The sequence below is a fragment of the Carcharodon carcharias genome, chromosome 14 (genome assembly GCF_017639515.1).
Source record: "Carcharodon carcharias isolate sCarCar2 chromosome 14, sCarCar2.pri, whole genome shotgun sequence".
In the NCBI taxonomy this organism is placed as follows: Eukaryota; Metazoa; Chordata; class Chondrichthyes; order Lamniformes; family Lamnidae; genus Carcharodon; species Carcharodon carcharias.
In genome coordinates, this window is record NC_054480.1 from 132,829,206 (window position 1) to 132,850,376 (window position 21,171).

The following is a 21,171-nucleotide window of genomic DNA, read 5'->3' on the forward strand; positions in this document are numbered from 1 at the left end:
TGCTATTTTATTGCATTTTAGATTTCCAGCACCCACAGTATTTTGTTCTTCTCCAAATATGATGATTGAAATTGTGTAATTGTTGTTGTTATAATGAGATTCTGAACTCAATTGTTGCAAAGATCAAGAGAAGAAGTTCAGGAATTAAAATGATTGCTAAGTACAGTCAGAGAAAGAAAAACACAGTCAAGGATGGACATTGGAAACGAAGACACAACAGCCTTGTCCTGGCTTCAACTGAAAGAGAATTAAGGGTAAGAACAGAAGAGAAAGAGGAAAAATCAGATGGTTGGATAACATTGAGATGTGGACTGAGGGAGGCTTGAAGAAAACCATTGAAGAAGCAAGACGATGTCAACGGTCCCCACTAAGGCTATGGTGAAAACAAATGAGCGAGTAGGCATTAAAGTGTTAACAAGGCTTTGTAAAATGCCATCCCATCTCAACACCAGCTGCTCCTGTCTCAAACAGCAAATGTATGCCAGATCATAATCACTGTTCCCGCTTTTTGGATCACTGTGTCTCCTGCCAACACAAGATGGCCACTGATAGCTATCGGTGCATGCGTACGCGCAGAAACCCAATGACATCACTGCCGGAGCTTGCAGCCTGGAACTCAGAGTGGCAGAAGGGGGAGGGAAGGATTTGCAGACAGTAAACTAAAATCCTTTCCTTGCGGGATATTTTACCGCAGTCACTTCGGTGAGTGTTTATAAACTCTGGCTCACTATCCCAATAATGTAAGCGGATTGTAGTTTGCTGTGACTTTTAGGTGCGGCATTATAGCCTAACACTCAGAGCAACCTACAATCCACATACATCACTGGGATGGTGGGACAGAGTTTAGAAACACTCACCAACGTAACTGTGGTAAAATATCCCACAAGGAAAGAATCTTGGCTCCCCCGTCTGCAGATCCTTCCCTTTTAACCCCCTGTAAAAGGAGTTTCCAAAATCCATCACTGTCAGCCCAAGATAGAAATTCACAACGTTCTCCTCCCACTGCCAGAGCCGAGCATGCGCCCTGCTGCACATTGCCCCCTATAAATATGGCGGCCATTAAGCTGGGCCTGACATCAGCATACAACTACGTATGCATGGCGTTAGCAGCAAATTGGACAGCAGATGCTGGTAATAGTTCACTGTTGCCAAATACACCTCCTCTTGACCCATCTTTTGTTTCCTGACTTGCCCCATTATCGCCCCTTTTTGCCTTGTACCATCATTGCTCTTGTCATTCATTCTCTCCTGCCTCGGACCCTATCACAGACCCTCCCTGTTGTTCTCACACCACCCGCCCCCACACACCCCCCCACCCCCCTCACTCCCTATCCCTGCCATCATACTTCCTTAAAAACTGTCAGGTCACAAACAGGCCGCGGAAGGATTTGAAAACGAGGATGAGAATTTAAAGTCGAGGCATCTTTGAACCAGGAACTAATGTAGGTCGATGAGCACAGGGGTGAATGGGATTTGATGTGAGTTAGTAAACAGGCAGGACCATTTTGGATGATGTCAAGTTTGCGGTGGGGTTGGCTGGGGTGGCGTGGGAGAATGTAGGAGGCTCAGGAATGCATTAGAATAGTAAAGCCTAGAGGTAACAAAGCTATGAATGATCATTTGAGCAACAGAAGGGCTGAGGCAGGGGGAAAGAAAAGCAATGTTACAGAAGTAGAAATAGGGGGTCTTACTGATGGCGCAGATATGTGATTGAAATCTCATAGTATTATAGAATGGTTAAGGCATAGAAGGAGGCCATTCGGCCCATTGTGTTCTGTGCCAGCTCCCTGTAAGAGCAATTCCCACCTAGTCCCGCTTCCCTGCCTTTTCCCAGTAGCCCTGCAAATTTTTTCTCTTCAGATAATTATTCATTTCCCTTTTAAAAGCCTTGATCGAACCTGCACTCCACTACACTCTCAGGCAGCACATTCCAGATCCTAACCATTTGCTGTGTAAAAAGGTTTTTCCTCGTGTCACCTCTAGTTCTTTTGCCAATTGCCTTAAATCCTTGTCCTCTGGTTCACGATCCTTCCGCTAATGGAAATGGTTTCTCCCTATCTACTCTGTCCAGATCCCTCATGATTTTGAACACCTTTGTCAAACTGCCTCTCAACCTTCCCTTCTCTAAAGCGAACGCTCCAAACTATGCTGAAATGCTGCTTTTGGTGATGGAAGTTTGAAGATTGAGAGTGCTTGTATTTGGCTGCTCATCAGGAGAGGACAAAAAGAAATGATTGTTTTCCCTTTTCCTTTGACATTTGGAATTGGGACGTCTGATGTGTGATGGACATGGAGATTGTTTTACAAACCTATTTATGTATATTGGGCAGAATTTACCATATTCTTTTTGTTGCATTACTGCCCTCCATTTGAACTCAACTTGATTAAGATCTAGTCCAGGCACCAGCCACCTTCTCTTCTGAGTGACGTCATCAGTAATATGCGTGACTTTGTATCCCGCTGGAGTGCAGCCTCACCTGATTGGCCTTTTCCCCAATGGTCTATCACATCTGCACAAAGGAACCAAACACGGATATTAAACTTCTAGCACTGCGAGTGAGTCTAATTGAAGGAGGATAATTCATTTCCCAGTGTAACCTTGTGTAAATGGTGCTGCCATTAGCAAGGTCTCCAAGAAGGGGCTCGGGAGATTTGCTAACGGATACGACTAATGTACTTTCAGGACATAAATGAATTCAGACAAATGGGTTTGAAATCTTGTAGATTAAGCTAACAGCCTGCAAACAGAAATAGTGACAAGATAATTTTTAATGCATGCATTTCAAACTGGTTCAATTTGCTATGTTTAACCCGCTCTTTTACAATGTAGCTGAAAATGCCTATCATGCAATACCCCAAAGCAATCTCAAATGGGTTTCGAATACTTGGATAGATTTTATTTTAGCTCTTCTTCTTTTTAATATATATTGAATTGCTGCTTTAAACCAGGTAGACAGTCAGGAAATGGGTTAGATTTGCAGCTTAACCTTTAGACAGTTGGAAGGTCCAGAGATATCACAGTCTCCAAAGGCCAACCATTTTATTTAAAGTTTTCAGCTAATACATCAGGACATAGAAACAAATGCTACTATTATTGCAATATGGATGTCAAAGACTTGATCACATAATCCTGGTTGACACTCCTGTGCAGTACTAAGGGAGTACAGCACTGCCATCTTTCAGATGAGATGTGAAACTGATGTAGGATGCTGTGTGTGTCAGCATGCCATTGTAAAGCTGCTCAGTAGACCAAGGGTTAGCATGGGACTGGAGAATAGCCTTGCCCACTGTATGATGTATAGAGTGACATGGTAATAGACTAACAGAACACTCTGGAAGCAGCCTACATGCATGACAGTAACTGGGATCTGTACATAGTTAAAGATTAACAATAAATGTTTCATGTTTAAACAGATATGTCTCAAGATCTCATTATTGAGACATCAAAAGAACCCATAACACAACACCTTCTGCCCTCTCAGGTGAATGTTAAGATCCTGTGGCACTATTTCAAAGAAAAGCAGGAGAGTTCTCCCTGATGTTTTGGCCAATACTTGTTCCTCAACCTACACCTAAAAACAGATTATCTGATGATTATCACATTGCTGCTCATGGGAGCTTGCTGTGCGCAAATTACTTGTGTTCCTACATTACAACAGTGACTACACTTCAAAAGTACTTCATTGGCAGTGAAGTGCTTTGGGACGTTCTCAAATTCTGAAAGGTGCTATATAAATGCAAGTCTTTATTTAATAGTAACCACAGATGTTAAAAATAAACAAGGGAGAACAACCCCTACTCAGAAGTTGTGATGCTATCGTGGAATCATTTACATTCCACCTGAGAGGACAGTCCAGGGCTGTCGAACACAGATAACACTGCCAGGAATGTTTGAGTCAAAGAGGTTTCTGCTGTAATAAGTGTAAGATTGCTTGCCAATGTAATACATCCCACACACCATCTGAAGAAGAGCAAGGGAGCTCTCCTGATCTCCTAATGCAGTTAACCATCACCCACTGTTTTGTGGGATCTTTTGTACATAACCCTATTGCATTTCAAAGTAATTCCTTGGCTGCTGAGTGCTTTGAGAATGTAAAAAGTCATGAATTCTTGAACTTGGTAACTAGGCTGTAGTGTGGGAGAGCCCAGTGTATGGTGCTAAATCAAAAAAGGAACCAAATAAGTCTGGTTGCAAACAAAACCATTTGAGAAGTTATTATTCCTAGAAAATCTGTTGTTAATAAACTTATGTTAAGTTCGAGCTCCTTTTCTCAACCTTAGGGATGAAGTTGAAACCCCACCCAGAAGGATGGACTAAAAATTTTCTGTCACCTGTTATGCATTGAGGTTATCCGACAAAAGGAGTTATGCAATGTCAATGCACAACCACAACCATATACTACCAAAAATAACACACTAATCTGACGGTATTGGTGAAGAAGACTGTGAGATAAAGCAGAGGAATGTGAAACGCTTTGAAAAGAGAAACTCTACCCCACTTTAAAGAGAAACACATTATTATTTTATTGAGCAAGACCAGGGCTCAACAGTTTGGACAACCCAAGGTTTAAAAAGAGGAGGAGCGGCAGATTAAAAAATGATTCGGCGATCTAAGCGTGAGTTTCCAAAAGAGCAAAGGAATACTCAGGTAGTTAAGTAATTGCTTAGTTTTGAAATCCTGGAGAAGAATTAGTTTGAGTAGGAAATAGTGCTGTGACTCTTTTGTTTTAGTCATTCCGAGGATTTGAGTGTCACTGGCTAGGCCAGCATTTATTGCCCATCCCTAATTGCCCCTTGAGAAGTTGGTGGTGAGCTGCCTTCTTGAACTGCTGCAGCCCATGTGATGTAGCTGTGAGAGCGGGTGATGGGGTGGGTGGGGAGGGGGTGTAGTTTTGAAAACAGGCAGGAGGGAAATATCTGAGAGTGGTGGAGTTATGAAAGCGGAGGGAGGCAGGGGGTAGTTGTGAGAGCGGAGCGTTAGAGTTGTGAGAGTCGGGGTGCTGGAGTTGGAGAACAGGCATCAATGTTTTTTTCATCTACCATTTTGCAGGCTCTTGGAGGTGGCGATCAAGCCTTGGAACTGATTTGAATAGGGCGGTGTCAGCCAGACCAAGGCAAGATAAAGATTGTGTGCATGCATGTCAGGGGGCCTCAGGTAGCCGATCCCACAGTTCATCCCATTTGAGTCTCCGCTCCACAGTTACCATTGCTGCCACAGTGGAGAGGGAGTTTGCCACCCCAGTTGCTCATCCCGTGACCCCACTGGGTGTCACGCCCCATATTTCGGGAACCTCTGTGATAGAGTTTGCGGGTTTGGAAGGTGCTGTCGAAGGAGCCTTGACTAGTTGCTGCAATGTATCTTGTAGATGGTATACACTGCTACCATTCTGCACTGGTGGTGAAGGGAGTGAAAGTTTAGTGTGGTTGATAGGGTGCCAGTCAAGCCAGCTGTTTTCTCCTGGATGGCGTTGAGCTGTTGGAATATTGTGGTGGTGAACTGCCTCCTTGAATCGCTGCAGCCTACGTGGTGTAGGTACACCCACAGAGCTGTTAGGGAGGGAGTTCCAGGAATTTCACCCAGCGACAGTGAAGAAACGATGATATATTTTCAAGTCAGAATGGTGAGTGGCTTGGAGGGAAACTTGCAGGTGGTGGTGTTCTCATGTGTCTGCTGCCCTTGTCCTTCTAAATGGTAGCAGTCGTGGGTTTGGAAAGTGATATCTGAGGAGTCTTGGTGAGTTTCTGCAGTACATCTTGTAGATGGTATACACTGCTTCCATGGTGTGCCGGTGGTGGAGGGAGTGAATGTTTGTGGAAGGGGTGCCATTCAAATGGGCTGCTTTGTCCTGGACAGTGTCAAGCTTCTTGAGTGTCGTGGGAGCTACTCATCCAGGCAAGTGGGGAGTGTTCCATCACACTCCTGACTTGTGCCTTGTAGATGGTGGACAAACTCTGTGAAGTTAGGAGCTGTGGAATACCCAGCCTCTGATTTCACTTAGACTGTTGATTTCACTACAGACAATATGTATTGAGTTGGAAGATACTTAAGAAATTTCTGTCTAATTATTTTGGCGCCAATTTTCAGTTACAGCATCACCTGAATCGGTTGCTCATTCAATCCCCACAGCCAGACTTGAATACATAATCTAGACCAATGGTTCAGTTTAAGTTTGCTGAATTGTCCAGAGATGTTGGCTTTAAGTTGAAATGTTAAACTGAGGCCCCGCCTGACTGAAATAAAAATGGAAAATTGCAGGAAATACTCAGCAGGTTTGGCAGCACCTATGGAGAGAGAAATAGAGTTAACGTTTCAGATTGATGGTCTTCCATCAGAACTGGAAGAAGTTAGAGATATAAATGCTCTTAAGCAAGTTCAGAGACAGGAAGAAGAGGGTGTGGGGGAGAAAAGAGGAGGGGGAGGAAAGAACAAAAGGGAAAGTCCACGATAGGGTGGAGGGCAGGAGAGATTTTATTAAAAAAATGGATTAAATACTCCTAGGTGTGAAACATCTTCTGGCACTGTTGAAAGAGCATCAACTTCTCCCAACACCCTGGCCAACATTCATCCATCAACCAACACCACCAAGACAAACTCACTGGCCAGTTATCTTATTCATGGTATGTGGGATCTTGCTGTGCACAAAATGGCGGTTGCGCTTGCCTACATTGCAACAGCAACCACACTTCAAACTGAAGCACCTTGGGACTTCCAGAGAATGCGAAAGACACAATGTAAATGCAAGATTTTTTTTTCATTTATTGGAAAGTAATTCAGCCTATGACATTACAGTAATTGGTTGCTAGGGAAACAACATTCTTTCTTCTTGCTGTGCTTGTGCCTCAAGTGTTACCCATCCACCCTCCTGAGTTCAATCATGGGATTATTCAGGGATGCACCTTCAAATTAAAATGTAATTATTTTTCATGGAAAATCTGCATAATTTCATTAATATTAAAATAATTGTCAGCATAAATTATATTATCTTGATAATGAATTAGCAAACAATTGGCAGATTTTCGTTCCTCCACTCCTAAGTTTTCTACTGTCATACTGAGGCCTGTTTCTGCGGCATTGACAGCCACCTGACAACCTTTGTCAGAATGATAACTACAGCACTGCTTCCCATAGCTTTTCCCATTGTGATCCCATTTTGAAGCTTGAAACTTACCAGGCACCCAGAGTGAGGGAGTGAGGGGAGAGAAATTATAGCTGCGGGAGGGGTGGCAGTCAGAGTTGTGGAGGGTGGGCAGAGCTGTGTGGTTGGTGGGTGGGGGGGGGGGGGAGTCTTGTTAGAGTGGGGGAGTTGTTGGGGGTGGTTAGTTGTGAGAGCAGGGGCTGATGTGAGAGCAGGGGGTAGTATGTGAGAGCAGGGTGGCTAGAACCGTTAGAGAGGGGGTCTTGTGAGACTTGGGGGGGGGGGTTGTTGTGAGAGCAGGGAGGGTTGTTGTGAGGGCAGGGGGTGCCATGAGAGTGGGGGGTAGAGTGTGAGAGCAGGACAGGTAGAGGTGTGAAAGAGGAGAGGGTGAGTGCCGAGAGCAGGGTGGATAGAGCTGTTAGAGAGGGGAGGTTTGTGAGAGTGGTGGGGGAGTTGTTGTGAGGACATTGGGTGCTGTGAGAGTGGGGGGTAGAGTGTGAGAGTGGGATGGGAAGAGCTGTGAAAGAGGAGGTGGGGAGATGTAGGCGCACTGGGGGAAGTTGCAAGAGCAGGGGGGTAAAGCTGTGAGAGCAGGGGGAGTTTTGTGAGTGGGGGGGATGTTGTGACAGTGGCCGGGGGGTGGGGGGTGGGGGGGCAGGGGCGGGGTGGGGTGCGAGGGGTGGGTGGGGTAGTTGGTGAACAGACTGCGATGTTTTTCCCACCTACTGTTTTGCAGGCTCTGTTGGGGGCATAGTTGGATCTCGGAGCTGATCTTATTAGGTCATGCCCACCGGACCAAGTCAAGGAATAAATTGTGCGAGTGCATGTCAACGGGAGCCAGAGCCAATCCCGGCCTGGTCCCATCTGAGTCTCTGCTCTACAGTCGTCTTTGCTGCCAGAGTGGAGGAGGTGATTGTGACCCCAGTTGCTCGGCCCACTGGGGGTCACGACCCACAGACTGGGAACCCCTGAACCAAGGGTATTGAAGCATAGGAGGAAGTGCAATCGAGCTTGGCGTCCCTGTATACTTTCCAGCAGGGTTAGAGCCCCGACTAATGTTTTCCACCCCGTGTTCCTGGGTACTGAGGCCAAATTGTACAATTCCTACTTTCTCCTCAGCTAAAATGAGCTATCTTTTTACCCACAGGCAATCAAAGCTAAATCTACACAAATTTGCATGGATCAAATCCATGCTCAAACAACAACAGAGGCTTCAGGACAAGCTCCCTAATGCCTTTTCATCACAATCTCTTGAGAATCAGCTCTTCCCCTGGTTAAACATGGAGAATCCACTTGTATGCTCAGACTGTGTAGCAAAAAAGTTTACACCATCTTTTTCCATTAAATGCCTCTTGCGGCCTTGTGGAGCAGGAACATCAGCCTCTGCACAGCCCCACATCCATCTGCAGCCTCACCAAAGTCACCCAGTCTAGAAGCCAACTGAATCCTGGTCACTAGAGTCCTGCTCCAAGCAGGAAAGACCCACAGGTTTGAATGACCTCAAGAGATCAGCCAGGCAGAAGTCCATTGGAGAGTCAAGCCTAATAAATGCATGGTTTAATGGAAGCCTAGTCTACACAACATGTCCTCATAATTTGGCCCTGGTATGATTCTGGTGAAACATTTTCAATGATACAGACCAGGGCATTGGAAATAATTTACCTGTCCTTCAACAGGGGGAGCTCTTATTATTCTTTCATGGGATATGGGCGTCGCTGGCAAAGCCAGCATTTATTGCCCATCCCTAATTGCCCTTGAACTGAGTGCTTGCTCAGCCATTTCAGAGGGCAGTTAAGCATCAACCACATTACTGTGGGTCTGGAGTCACATGTAGGCCAGACTGGGTCAGCATGGCAGATTTCCCTCCCTGAAGGGCGTTAGTGAACCAGATGGGCTTTTACAACAATCGATAATAGTTGTCACCGAGACAAGTTTAGAATTCCAACTTTATTAATTAAATTTCACCAACTATCATGAAGGGATTTGAGCTTGTGTTCCCCAGAGCATTAGCCTGGGTCTCTGGAGGAGTAGCCCAGTGACGTTATCACTACGCCACCACTTCCCCTTATATCAATGGCCACCACTGGGAAGCTCATGATGCACAACAGGCAAACACAGCAGCCAAACAGATTAAACACAAACGCCACCAGTGCTGCCCGGCTGAATCAAATTGATTCACTTATTATTACATCTTGCAGTCTGTCATTCTTTCATGGTACAGAAATTAAAGCTTCAGTTGTCCAAAACAAAGCAGATGGAGAAACTATATAAAAAAAACCCCCACAGACGGCAAAGAGCAATCCTATGATCGTAAATACTATAGATTAACAAGGCAAAATTTGAGTGTGCACATATTATCTGTCCAGCTACCCACTGCCACAATTCAAGTCACACTTGCCATCTTTCAGATGAAATCTTAAAATGAGGTCCCATCTGCTCTTTCTCTCAAGCTGCACGTTAAAAAAAACCTCATGGTGCCATTTCAAAGAAGAACAGGAGAGTTCTCTTCGGTGTCCTGGCCAACATTTATCCATCAACCAATATCACTTAAATGTCCATTATCACTTTGCTGTTTGTGGGAGCTTACTGTACACAAATTGGCTGCGGTCTTATCTACATTACAGCAAGAACTACTTCAGAAGTACTTTATTGGCTGTAAAGTGCATTGGGAATTTCCTGAAGTCATGAAAAGCACTGCATAAATTCAAAACTTTCTTTTAAGTTTTTCCTTGTACATCAGCATTTAGGTGTGGGAATTTCTGTGGCTTTGCCTCAGCTGTGTAAGCATCGTTTGCATAACTACTGGCTCTTATAAGGACAAATGTTCTACTTGAAAATGAGAAATTATATGTATTTAATGCATTTAAGAAGAAGCTGGACTAGCATATAGGGGAGAAAGGACCAGGGAATATTCTGATAAAGTGAGACGATGTAGGTTGGGAGGAGCCTTTCTGTGGAGCATAAAGACCAGCAGGGACCAGTTGGGCTGAACAGCCTGAATCTATGCTGTAAATTTAATCTAATTCTATTTATATACATGAGAAAGAGAAATTTGTACAGCTATGGCTAATGTGCAGGGGAGTGGGACAATCTTTCAAAGAGCCAGCACAGACTCAGTGGGCTGAATGGTCTCTGTGTTGTATGATTCTGTGGTCACTAGAAGCTGCCCACTTGAGTCAGTCAGTCTTCTATAGTTGAGTAGAGCTATCTGAGAACATCAAATGGGCCTCAAATGACCTTTTTAAAGTCTTCGCTTCCCACTTGGACTGCTCCCAAGTAGATTACCTCAGGGGTAGACTACTTTAATCTTGTGAAGATCTCAAAAGAATGCACACCTAACCTGAAGCTCTCCATGGCTTAATGGGAGGATGTTCCATGGCAAACTCAGGAAATTCCCTTTAAACCTTCCCCTGATGTAGAGGATGTGGCCACAAGGACCATCCACGAGCTGGATGAGGTTTCCTAAAGCTTTTACTACTTAAATAAAAAATTTCTATGAAAAATATAAACATGTCCCATCTCATGTGACACAGCTACGTGAGGGGACATGGTCCATTAAATTTTTAATGTTTTCAGATTTTCTTTAATAATCGTTTCAATCTCCCTGAGGCAGCTCTGTGCTTCACAGGTAGTGCTCAGCGCTACTGCTCGCGTATTACGCTGGGTGGGCCTTAATTGGCTCGCCCGCGTAAAATGACAGTGTGGAGCCCTGATCACGGGCAGTGGTGAGCTCCACGATTGCCCCCACATGCTCCCACCGAGCCCATCCGACACGGGAAGAATTCGGGCCAAGAAGTTCCAGTATGCATGGGAGGATGATAGTGCTTGGTAAGATTTGTATCTACCAAGAAATGCTCAGCTGTCTTGAGCAAAAGCAAAGGCAACATTTAAGTTGAAAAGGTGAGGGAGCAAGGGAGCTCACCTGAAGCATGAATACTGGTTCGGCCGAATGACCTGTTTCCATGGTATAAAATTCTATGTAAAACAACTTGGTGCAGAACCCAGGTGTGTTTGATTGACGGAGAAGCGACTTGCATTAATGTGGTGCCTTTCACCACCTCAAGATGTTCCAATGTGCTTTATAGTCCAAAAATACTTTTGAAGTGAAGTTGTTGAAAATGTAGGAAACACAGAAGCCGATTTGCACACAGCAAGCTCCCACAATCAGCAATGAGACAGTGCCCCCATTCGTCAGCCCTCACCGCCAGATCATCTATTTCATTAGTGGCTGAAGAATAAATATTGGGAGAACTGCCCCTGCTCTTCACTGAATAGTGGCAGGGGGTTCAACACTCCCCTCATCCAAAAGACAGCACCTCTGGTAGTGCAGCACTCTTTCAGTGAGGCGTCAGCCCAGGTTTGTGGGCAAGTCTCTGGGGTGGGACTTGAATTCACAACCTTCTGACTCAGAGGCAATAGTGCTACCCACTGAGCCATGGCTGACACCTATTAACATTAGAATACAGATCTGCATTTTTTATATATTCACAATGTGTTTGCTGCTCCTCCCCAAGGCCCCTCCTCATGTCACAACAGCACTGGTGCAGAACGCAGCGAGTTTCTGAAGCTGCAAGAAATTGTGAGCCTATTGTGTGTGTTTTTGACACACAAATGTCCTTTAGGCTTGCTGATATTTTAATGGACAGAAAAGAATTGCCTGTGAGCAGATGCCTAATATGAATTTCAAAGGATTTGGTATGAAATTGGTGTCATAATAAATTTATGGTGAAATATGTTTGTTGTCCTATTTCTTCCTTTAATACGCTGCAATGAATGCATCACTGGGCCAAGCTACACTTTATGAAAATCATTTTTAATACATTATAACCTATTATTATTGTGTTGTGCCAATTATTCACTGGCAGTGAGAAAATCTTGGCCTGAACTTCCTTAATACATTAAAGAGAGCATTGGTATATAGATTACAGAACATGAATCATTATAATTCATTAAACCTTCTCCCCTACCAGGAGACTACCAAAAATACATCTGTAGTCTCATTTACACAAGGCTGTTAATTTGGATTGAATCTAAATGAAGGGAGAGATCAAATTCAAAGAATACTGTGCAATCGGGATAGATCTCTTTAAAATGTAACTGCACTTTTAATATTTACATGGTGTCACCTAGAACCCAAGGTCAGGATCACCAGCAAGGTTGAAAAGGATTTTTTTACTCTCTCATGGGGTGTGGGCATCACTGGCAAAGCCAGCATTTGTTGCCCATCCCTAATTGCCCTTGAACTGAGTAGCTTGCTGGGGCCATTTCAGAAGGTAGCTAAGAGGCAACCACACTGCTGAGTCTGGAATCACAGGTAGGCCAGACCGGGTAAGGATGGTCTTTCCCCTAAAGGACATTGGTGAACCAGATGGGTATGTACACCAATCAATGGTAGCTTTAAAGCGAAACTACCATTACAAATTTAGATTCCAAGAGACTAGCTTTCAAATTTAAATTCCACCAGCTGCTATGGTGGGATTTGAATCCATGTCCCCAGAGCCCAGGCTCTAGATTACTAACCCAGTGACATTATCACTACACCACTGTCTCCCCAAAAAGGTGCTATATAAATGCAAGTTCTTTCTTTTTTAATCAGGGTACAAAGCCTGGTCCTCTGGATTATTAGTCCAGTGACATTTCTACCATCTTCCCCAAAGGGATGGATGTGAAGACAAGATAAATTAGGAAGTCTTGGTTTAGATGACAGCAAGCTTGTGTTTTTTTTAAAAAAAGGTTATTAAAAGGCTAAAGATTGTTAGAGGGATTGGAAACCGAGGGAGTTGGGGAGTACTACGGCTTTTGAGGTCTGAGAAGGAGTGAGTTAAGAGTAAGAGATGAAGCGACAAAAGTTGATTTTAATGCGAAAGTGAAATACAGCGGATGCTGGAAACCTGAAATTAAAAACAGAAAATGTGGAGAACGCTCAGCAGGTCAGGCAGCATCTGTGGAGAGAGAACCAGAGTTAACGTTTCAGGTCTGTGATCCTTCATCAGAACTGGGAAAAGTTAGAAAGGTAACAGGTTTTGAGCAAGTGAAAGAGAAAAGATTTTTTTTATTATTTGGAAAGTGGGGTGGGGGGGTGGGGGGGAGCGGGAGATGGGGGGAGGGTGGGAAGAAGAACAAAAGGGAAGGTCTGTGATAGGGTGGAGGGCAGGTGGGATTAAATAACAAAAGGTTGCATGGTGCAAGACCAAAGGGATTGGTAATTGGACAAGTAAAGAAACAAAAGATGTCTTTAGAGGAGGTGCGAATGGCAGGATCCTGAAGAACAGCCATCCCAAAGCAAAGGAAATAAAGGGAGAAACAAGAGACAAAAAAAAAACCAACAAAGAAAAACAAAGCAAAATAGGGGCAAAAGTTACAGTCTAAACTTGTTGAACTCAAATGTTGAGTCCAGAAGGCTGAAAATGCCCAGTCAAAGGACGAGGTGCTGTTTCTTGAGCTTGCATTGAACCTCATTGGAACACTGCAGCAGGCCAAGGACAGAAGGGTCAGAGTGGGAACAAGGTGGAGAATTAAAATAACAGGCAACTGGAAGCTCGGGGTCACACCTGCGGACTGAATAGAAGTGTTCCACCAAATGGATTTTAACACGCTTGAGGGTGCAAAAAGAAGGAAGAACATGTAGGATGTATGTTTACACAAGCAAGGAAGGTTCAGAGCAGCATTGATCATTGTAGTATCACTAAAATAGTAAGAGACAAGCAACTGGAGAAAGAGATTGGAGACCTTGGAGGAGAGGAGGATTATTTATCAGTTTCCAATCAGATTTCAATAGATTGCATTTACATAGAACCTTTCACAACCTCAGGACATCCAGAAGTGGTTTACAGCTGGTGAAATAAGTCACTGTTGTAATGCAGGAGTCTTAGGGATGTTCCAAAAGCCTCCTCAGGTACAGGAGTCTTGCACAACCCTGGGCTATAACAGAGGGCTAGACTCATCAATGTAACTTACCTCCTAATCAATTCAACCATTCCATCAATCGGGCAAGTTTTTGACAGGTATGTGAATCATGCATCATTAAGCAATTTTCATCTCACATAAAGGCATTAAATGCCTGTTTTGTTGGACAATCAATGAATAGCAGAGAGAGAGGCATTGCAGAAAAATCTAAAACTCCATCCTTCCTTCGAAGGGAGGAAAAGTTGGGAGTTGTGAAACTAAAGTGGAAAAATGTCCATTAGGGCAGCAGCCCTGCCTAAACCCCACTCTGGAATTTAGGGGATGATTTTAGCTGAATATACCTGAGGGGAATATGGTTGGATTGAAAAGGCAGCCGGTGTTACACCCAGTCAATTTTTACTTTCTACTGACCTTGCTGGGTGACCTAATTGACACTCCTTAAAGGGGCTGCTGACTGCTCGTATACACAGCCTGGGAAATTTTGGAAGGGCGTTTCTTTTATATAGGGCCTGGAGGAAGAACTCCTGCTCCCACAGGTTACACAAAACTGCAGTGGCTCACTGCTGGCCCATCTTCATCCTCTACCAAAAACACATCTCCCTGGTTTCCACCACCCCTCTCCCCACCCCCCTACCTGCAAAAAAAATCCCTATCTGTCTTTTTTAAAATTCGTCCATGGGATGTGGGTGTCGCTGGCTAGGCCAGCATTTATTGCTCATCCCTAATTACCCTTGTGCAGGGGCATTTACCACTTTGCTGTGGGTCTGGAGTCACAGACCAGGTAAGAATGGCAGATTTCCTTCCCTAAAGGACATTAGTGAACCAGATGGGTTTATTACAACAATCGACATGATCACCATTAGACTTTTGATGCCAGATTTTTTTAATGAATTCAAATTCCACCGTCTGCTGTGGCGGGATTCGAACCCTGGTCCCCAGAGTCTCCTGGTTCCATGTAAAAGCTGGACAACTTTTGGCTTGTTTGGTGCTCACAAATCGATAATTAAATTTAACTGAGGCCTGACTGTGGCTTCAGGTGGTTTATGAACATTGGCAGCCCACGTGCTTGGCCCATAATTGATCACTTCCTAATAGGCCTGTCCCCTCCTGATTGTCATCTCACCTCCCCACCAACCCCCCCAATCCCCAGCATCTAACTTGGGCCGTCGTCAATGAGGATATGACCCAAAAATTAATTCTGCTTCACAGGCAAGCTGCCTGGGGACATATGACAGCCCATCAGCAGCCTGCTAGTCCAATTAAAATAAAGCCTGAAAACACCAATATCTACTGTAATTCCAGCCTAGCGACTAAGACGTCAGCCTCCTGGATAGATACAGGCCCCTGGTGTTACCTGTGCCTGAAGGAAGCCCCATGAGATTAAAGTTTCCACTTTTATTTTGAATATTATTCATTCTTGACCACAGGGTGAAACATTCGCCTGTGGTTTTGCAGTTGAAATTAAAACTAAACACCTACATTTCTCCTCACTCCCATGCCTACCCAAACCTTGCCTTGTCCCTAAGTGAAAGCCAGGACAGAGAGTTTTGGACTCAGTGTTAATATTTTGCAAGGAGTTGGGAACAGTTTTTGGATTGAATATTTAGAAGATATTGAGGAGGAAGTGATAACTCTGAGAACACAGCGACAAGATAAATATTCTGGGGACCCCACAACTCTCCAATCCCCATAAGCAGTGGCAATTTACAGAAGCTGAATTTCAAGTGAAGCGAACATTTGTATTTTGAAAGCTGCAGAGAATATTCTGCCCCTAAAGAGAAACTGATAATGTTGCGTCAAGTTAATTTCCAGTTCTGGAATAAAATCACTGACAAGGAGAGAAAAAGGAAACAAGTTGGGGAAAAAAATGCATACATCTATTTCCATAAATCTGGGCTTTTAATCTAATGCTGCATTTACTAAATTCAGATAAATTATTAGAGGGTGCCAGATGTGCATTAAGTAACTTTTAAATTGAAAACCGTAAGGATGAAATAGAAATTGTTTCAACTTCCAGTTGGAATTTTTAATAGTTACATGAGAAAGATATCCCCAGAAAGACGTTGCCTAGAAATTTATTGAGGCCACATTTGTTTGCAAGTTCACCAACCACCATATTCATAAAGGCATTGGTGCCCAGAACCTGAAAGTGTTAGGCAGTTTGCAGATACAAACTGGGGGCCTAACGCGTCTTTCAGGACCATTTCCCAAATTTTTGCTGCCCTAAACCACAACTGTTTCAGGGATAACCAAGGCTGCATGATGCCTAACGTGAATATTAAGTCAGGAGGAACAGCCTAAGGAATGAAGGCTCCTTAGACAGCACTTTCCAAACCCTCGACCACTACCATCTAGAAGGACAAGGGCAGCAGATAGATGGGAACACTACCACCTGGAAGTTCCCCTCCAAGTCACTCACCATTCTTACTTGGAAATATATCGCTGTTCCTTCACTGTCGCTTGGTCAAAATCCTGGAACTCCCTCTCTAACAGCACTGTGGGTGTAGCTACACCACATGGACTACAGCAGTTCAAGAAGGCAGCTCACCACCACCTTCACGTGCAACTAGGGATGGGCAATAAATGCTGGCCCAGCCAGCGAAGCCCACATCCCTGAATGAATAAAGAGAAAGGAGCGACAAAGAATATTGCTGGCCCCTCCCTGAATCTCCAAGTTTCCCCATTTACCTTCCTCTTCAATCATCTCTTCCCTCCCTGAATCCTTTTCACGATTGCTCCCCCTTTCTGATCACTCTCCCTAGTGATTGCCCCACCCCTTTATTCTTTCAAGGGATGTGGGCATTGCTGGCAAGGCCATTACTAGTTGCCCATCCTGAATTGCTCTGAAACTGAATGGTTTACGAGGCCATTTCAGAGAGCAGTTAAGAGTCAACCACACCACTGTGGGTCTGGAGTCACATGTAGGCAGATTTCCTTCCCTGAAGGCAATTAGTGAACCAAATGGATTTTTATAACAATCAATGATAAGTTCTCATGGTCATCATTACTGAGACTAGCTTTGCATTCCAGTTCTTTTAAAATTCCACCAATTACCATGGTGGGATTTGAACCCTTGTCCCTAGACTATTAGCCTGATCCTCTGGATTTCCAGTCCAGTGACATTACCACTACATCACCATCTCCTCCTAATGCTCTTCCAATCACCTCGCCTTCTCCCGACTGACACCCTCTTCCGCATAGTTCCACTCTTCCCCTGATTGCATCTGCTTGCCCCCTTCACTCCTCCCTACTTTCCAGGGATGGCTGATGGTCCCAGCGACAACAACATAGCCTAAAATTTCAATCTGCCCAGCATGGTGAGTTGCCTGCAGTGAGCTGGGACACAAAACAGCTCACCTGTCTAAGTTAAATGAAGCCATAGGCTCAATTTTGTTCATGTGCAGGAATAGGCTTATGTTATCCCAATTTCACCTCCCACATCTTTAGAACTTTGTCCAGATCAGCTCTAGTTTCAGAGTTTAGTGAGGGTGTTATGCTTTGCTGTGATGCTAGGGTTAGTGTGTGAACAAGGATTTGTACTAGTGATCAGAGAGTTGACAAATTGCATTGGAACTTTATCAGCTGCACTTTTTGTTCACAAAAATGTACCCGAGTCCCGAGGACATTGCGGAAATGTGGTGAAGTCATGGCATCAAATTGTTATAGGCCCTCGGAGGGACTTGCAAAGTAGGAAGTCATATCAGATTTTCAGATTGGCTCTCCACATCGGTTGGGTGGTGAGGTGTCCAGTTTTGTACTGGACCATGTGGTTTTTAGCTGGTCTGACAGCATCCAATACCGGAAAGCTCTTCATGTCTAGTATTTTGACCCTTGGTCCACTCGTCATAGCTGGTAGGGACCTCAATGCCTGCAGCGGCCTCAATGCAATAAAGGTGCAAAAACCAGGTTTGTTTTCATGATTTTTTTCTCATCCCTCCTTCAGCGCCTTGTTGTTTCTCCGATGGTGCAAAAGCTCCAAGCTGATGATGTGACTGTACATGTGATGATGTCACTATGTACGTGATGAAGTCACCACATACGTGATGACATCACATCCATGCATGTGACGCCTCCCTCCCCACCCTGTGCATTATGACAATGTCCAGTTTAGTTACTGTCTAGTTCTGGACACCCTACACCTCAGCAGTGAACTCCAGAACCACTCGCCTTTCATGTAGTCTAACTGCAGCCTTTGGACTGTGGGCCTCAATCATCTGCTTCAGCAGAATTGTAGCATAATTTTCCATAAAGCACAATCCCTGACCCTGGCCAATTACCTGGAGGCCAGAGTTCCTCAAGTTAATGCTCCTGCCAGGGAGTCCATGGATGATGTTTGGGAGGTTTGGTGTGGACATGGCTGCAGTAAGCCTTGTACCTCTCTCGCAGAGGAGCTTGGCCATCATACCCCTCAGCTACCTGAAAATATACCATTTTATGGAAGAAATCTGTGGCCTTTCCCTATGTACCAATCAATCTGCATGTGATAGGATTGCCAATCCTCCAGGATTGTTCTGGACTTACCAGGGATTAAACACCGATCTCCAGCAACTGCTGCAAACAAACCCAGACAGGACATTATAGGAGCTTTAAACAAATCATGTTTTTAGAAACGTTTGCTTTGGAAACTTTTTGGTTATTGGTTATAAAACTATCTGAGATTGGAAAAAAAAAGCTGGTTAACTGAGAATCATCGAATCAGATAATAAAGATTCTGTTTGTTTTCTGATTGGCCTAGGATGGTAGGAGCTGACATGGACATTTTAATGATTGGTAGATCTTAACTTTATGTACTCGTGCGAAATGGATGTTAGCAAGTCAGTAGCCTACCCCTCATCTTTCCCCATTTTTCACTTCATCAGGGGACAGGCAGTGGAGCCAATTGTGACATTCCAAGCTGATATCATAGAATCATAGAATGATTCAGCACAGAAGGAGGCCATTCAGCCCATTCTGCCCTTGTCAGCTCCATGGTGGAGCTATCCAATTAGTCCCTTTGCCTTGGAGGTTATGCACCGATACCTCCGAGAACATGTCCGATCAGAGGTGGCAACCCTACCATGTGATCGTAGGGCAGAACATAGAAAGGAAGAACTTGCATTTATATAGCGCCTTTCGCAGCAACAGGAGTCCCAAAGTGCTTTGCAGCCAATGAAGGACTTTTGAAGTGTCCGCACTATAGAAAACACAGCCGCCAAATTTGTGCACAGCAAGCTCCCACAAACCGCGATGTGGTAATTACCAGATAATCTATTTTGGTGGTGTTGATTAATGGATAAATATTGACCAGGACACCCAGGACAATTCCCCTGCTCTTCTTCAAAGCAGTGCCCTGGGATCTCTTACATCCACCTGAGAGAGCAGATGAAGCCTCGATTTGAGGCCTCATCTGAAAGGCAGAAATATTAGAAGAGAAATGTTTAATGGTTTATTTGATTGTCATTAGAATAAACTTGCTTACATTAGGGCAGACATATTTCGAATACCCAGTCATAATAGCAGAAAGCTACAGAAGTGAAGGGCAGGGTGGATGACCGACAGAATGAGATGACCCCAGAGGTCCTGCTAAAAATCTACGGGCAGGATTTTTCAGTCAGAGTGCAGGGGCGGGCTCGACACGCCAACGCGCAAAATGGCGCACCATGATGTCATCGCGCCGTGTTGCAATGTTTCGTTCGGCAGGTCCGCGCCAGAGTCGGCTGCGCACCCGCTGATATTTAAACGGCCTATTAAGGCCATCAAAGAAGTTATTAAGCTCATTGTTGACGCAGCCTGTCCTACCTTAAGGTTGGTGGACAGGCCCAAAGGCCAAGCGGCCTTCACGTTTCATAGGAAACCTCATCCATGAGCGAGATGGGGTTTCCTAAAGCGTTTATTAATTAAATTAAACTTTTTTATGAAATATAAAAATATGTCCCTTCCCATGTGACACAGTAACATGAGAGGGGACATGTTTAAATAAATTTTAGAGCCATTTATTTATTTATTTGAAAACCACTTCACTCTCCCTGAGGCAGCTCCGTGTCTAAGGGAGATTGAAGCGCTCATTCGCGAGCATATGTGAAAGAGCGCTGGCCCCGACTGTCTCTCCCCCCCCCCACACAGGTAAGCGCTGAGCGCTACGTATGGCTCGCATCTTACGACCTCCCCTCACCCGCTCCCACCGAGCCTGCCCGCCGCCTGAAAAATTCAGGCCTACATGTTGACCGCCCGGTACACTCAGTCCCTCTCCCACCAGCTGAGTGAAAATATGAGCCTTAAATTCAGCCATCGGGATAAGGGAGAAACTCTCCATAACGTTAATGAGTCAGGGCTGTTCGCGTCTCCTTGCTTGAGGCCCTGTACAGTCCAGAGATGGAGTTGCCAACTTGGATTGGACGAATTTCTGGAGAAAGACCTGCCACCTCCAAACTTCCTCACTGGGTCAAGCAGCCCCATTTTCCCCTTCTTCAATCCTTACGTAACTAACAAACTAAAGTTTTCGAATATGTTTTTTTAAAAATTCTTCCACGGGATTGTGGGCATCGCTGGCCGGTCCAGCATTTGTTGCCCATCCCTAATTGCCCCAGAGAAGGCAGTGGTGAGCTGCCTTCTGGAACTGCTGCAGCCCAGAATGTAAAAAGAAAGGAAAAACTTTCCCTTTTAATCCATGATTTTTTTCCTGGAGATGCTCACGGCCGTGCCCAGGGGGATTTATCCTTCATTCCTGGAGACTCCAGCAAAATCCTGGAGTGTTGGCAGGTTGAGAAAGCTTTAGCACCGTCTGTCCAAGTGTAAAGCAGAACAGCGTCGCGCAACTGTGTCTTGCTAAAGCAGATCGCAGCGTGAAGATAAAAGTCCTTCAGACTTAAGATATTCAAGATGCACAAATAATACGACAACAAAATAATCCTTAAAGGGGGACATATAGATTCACATAAAAAAGTGACCCCCACCCCACCCCCAGAAAATTACTATTGAACTGAAAGGGGTAAAAGTTTAACTGACTATCATCTTCTGAGTTCCTTCGAAACAATGCCTAAGGAACGGTTGGCTGAGCACAGAACAAAAAAAAAACTCAGCTCTGGGATCGGAGGCTTAGAATTTAGAAAGGCAAGAAAACAATCAGGAAAAGCATCAAGGGACCCTTCCC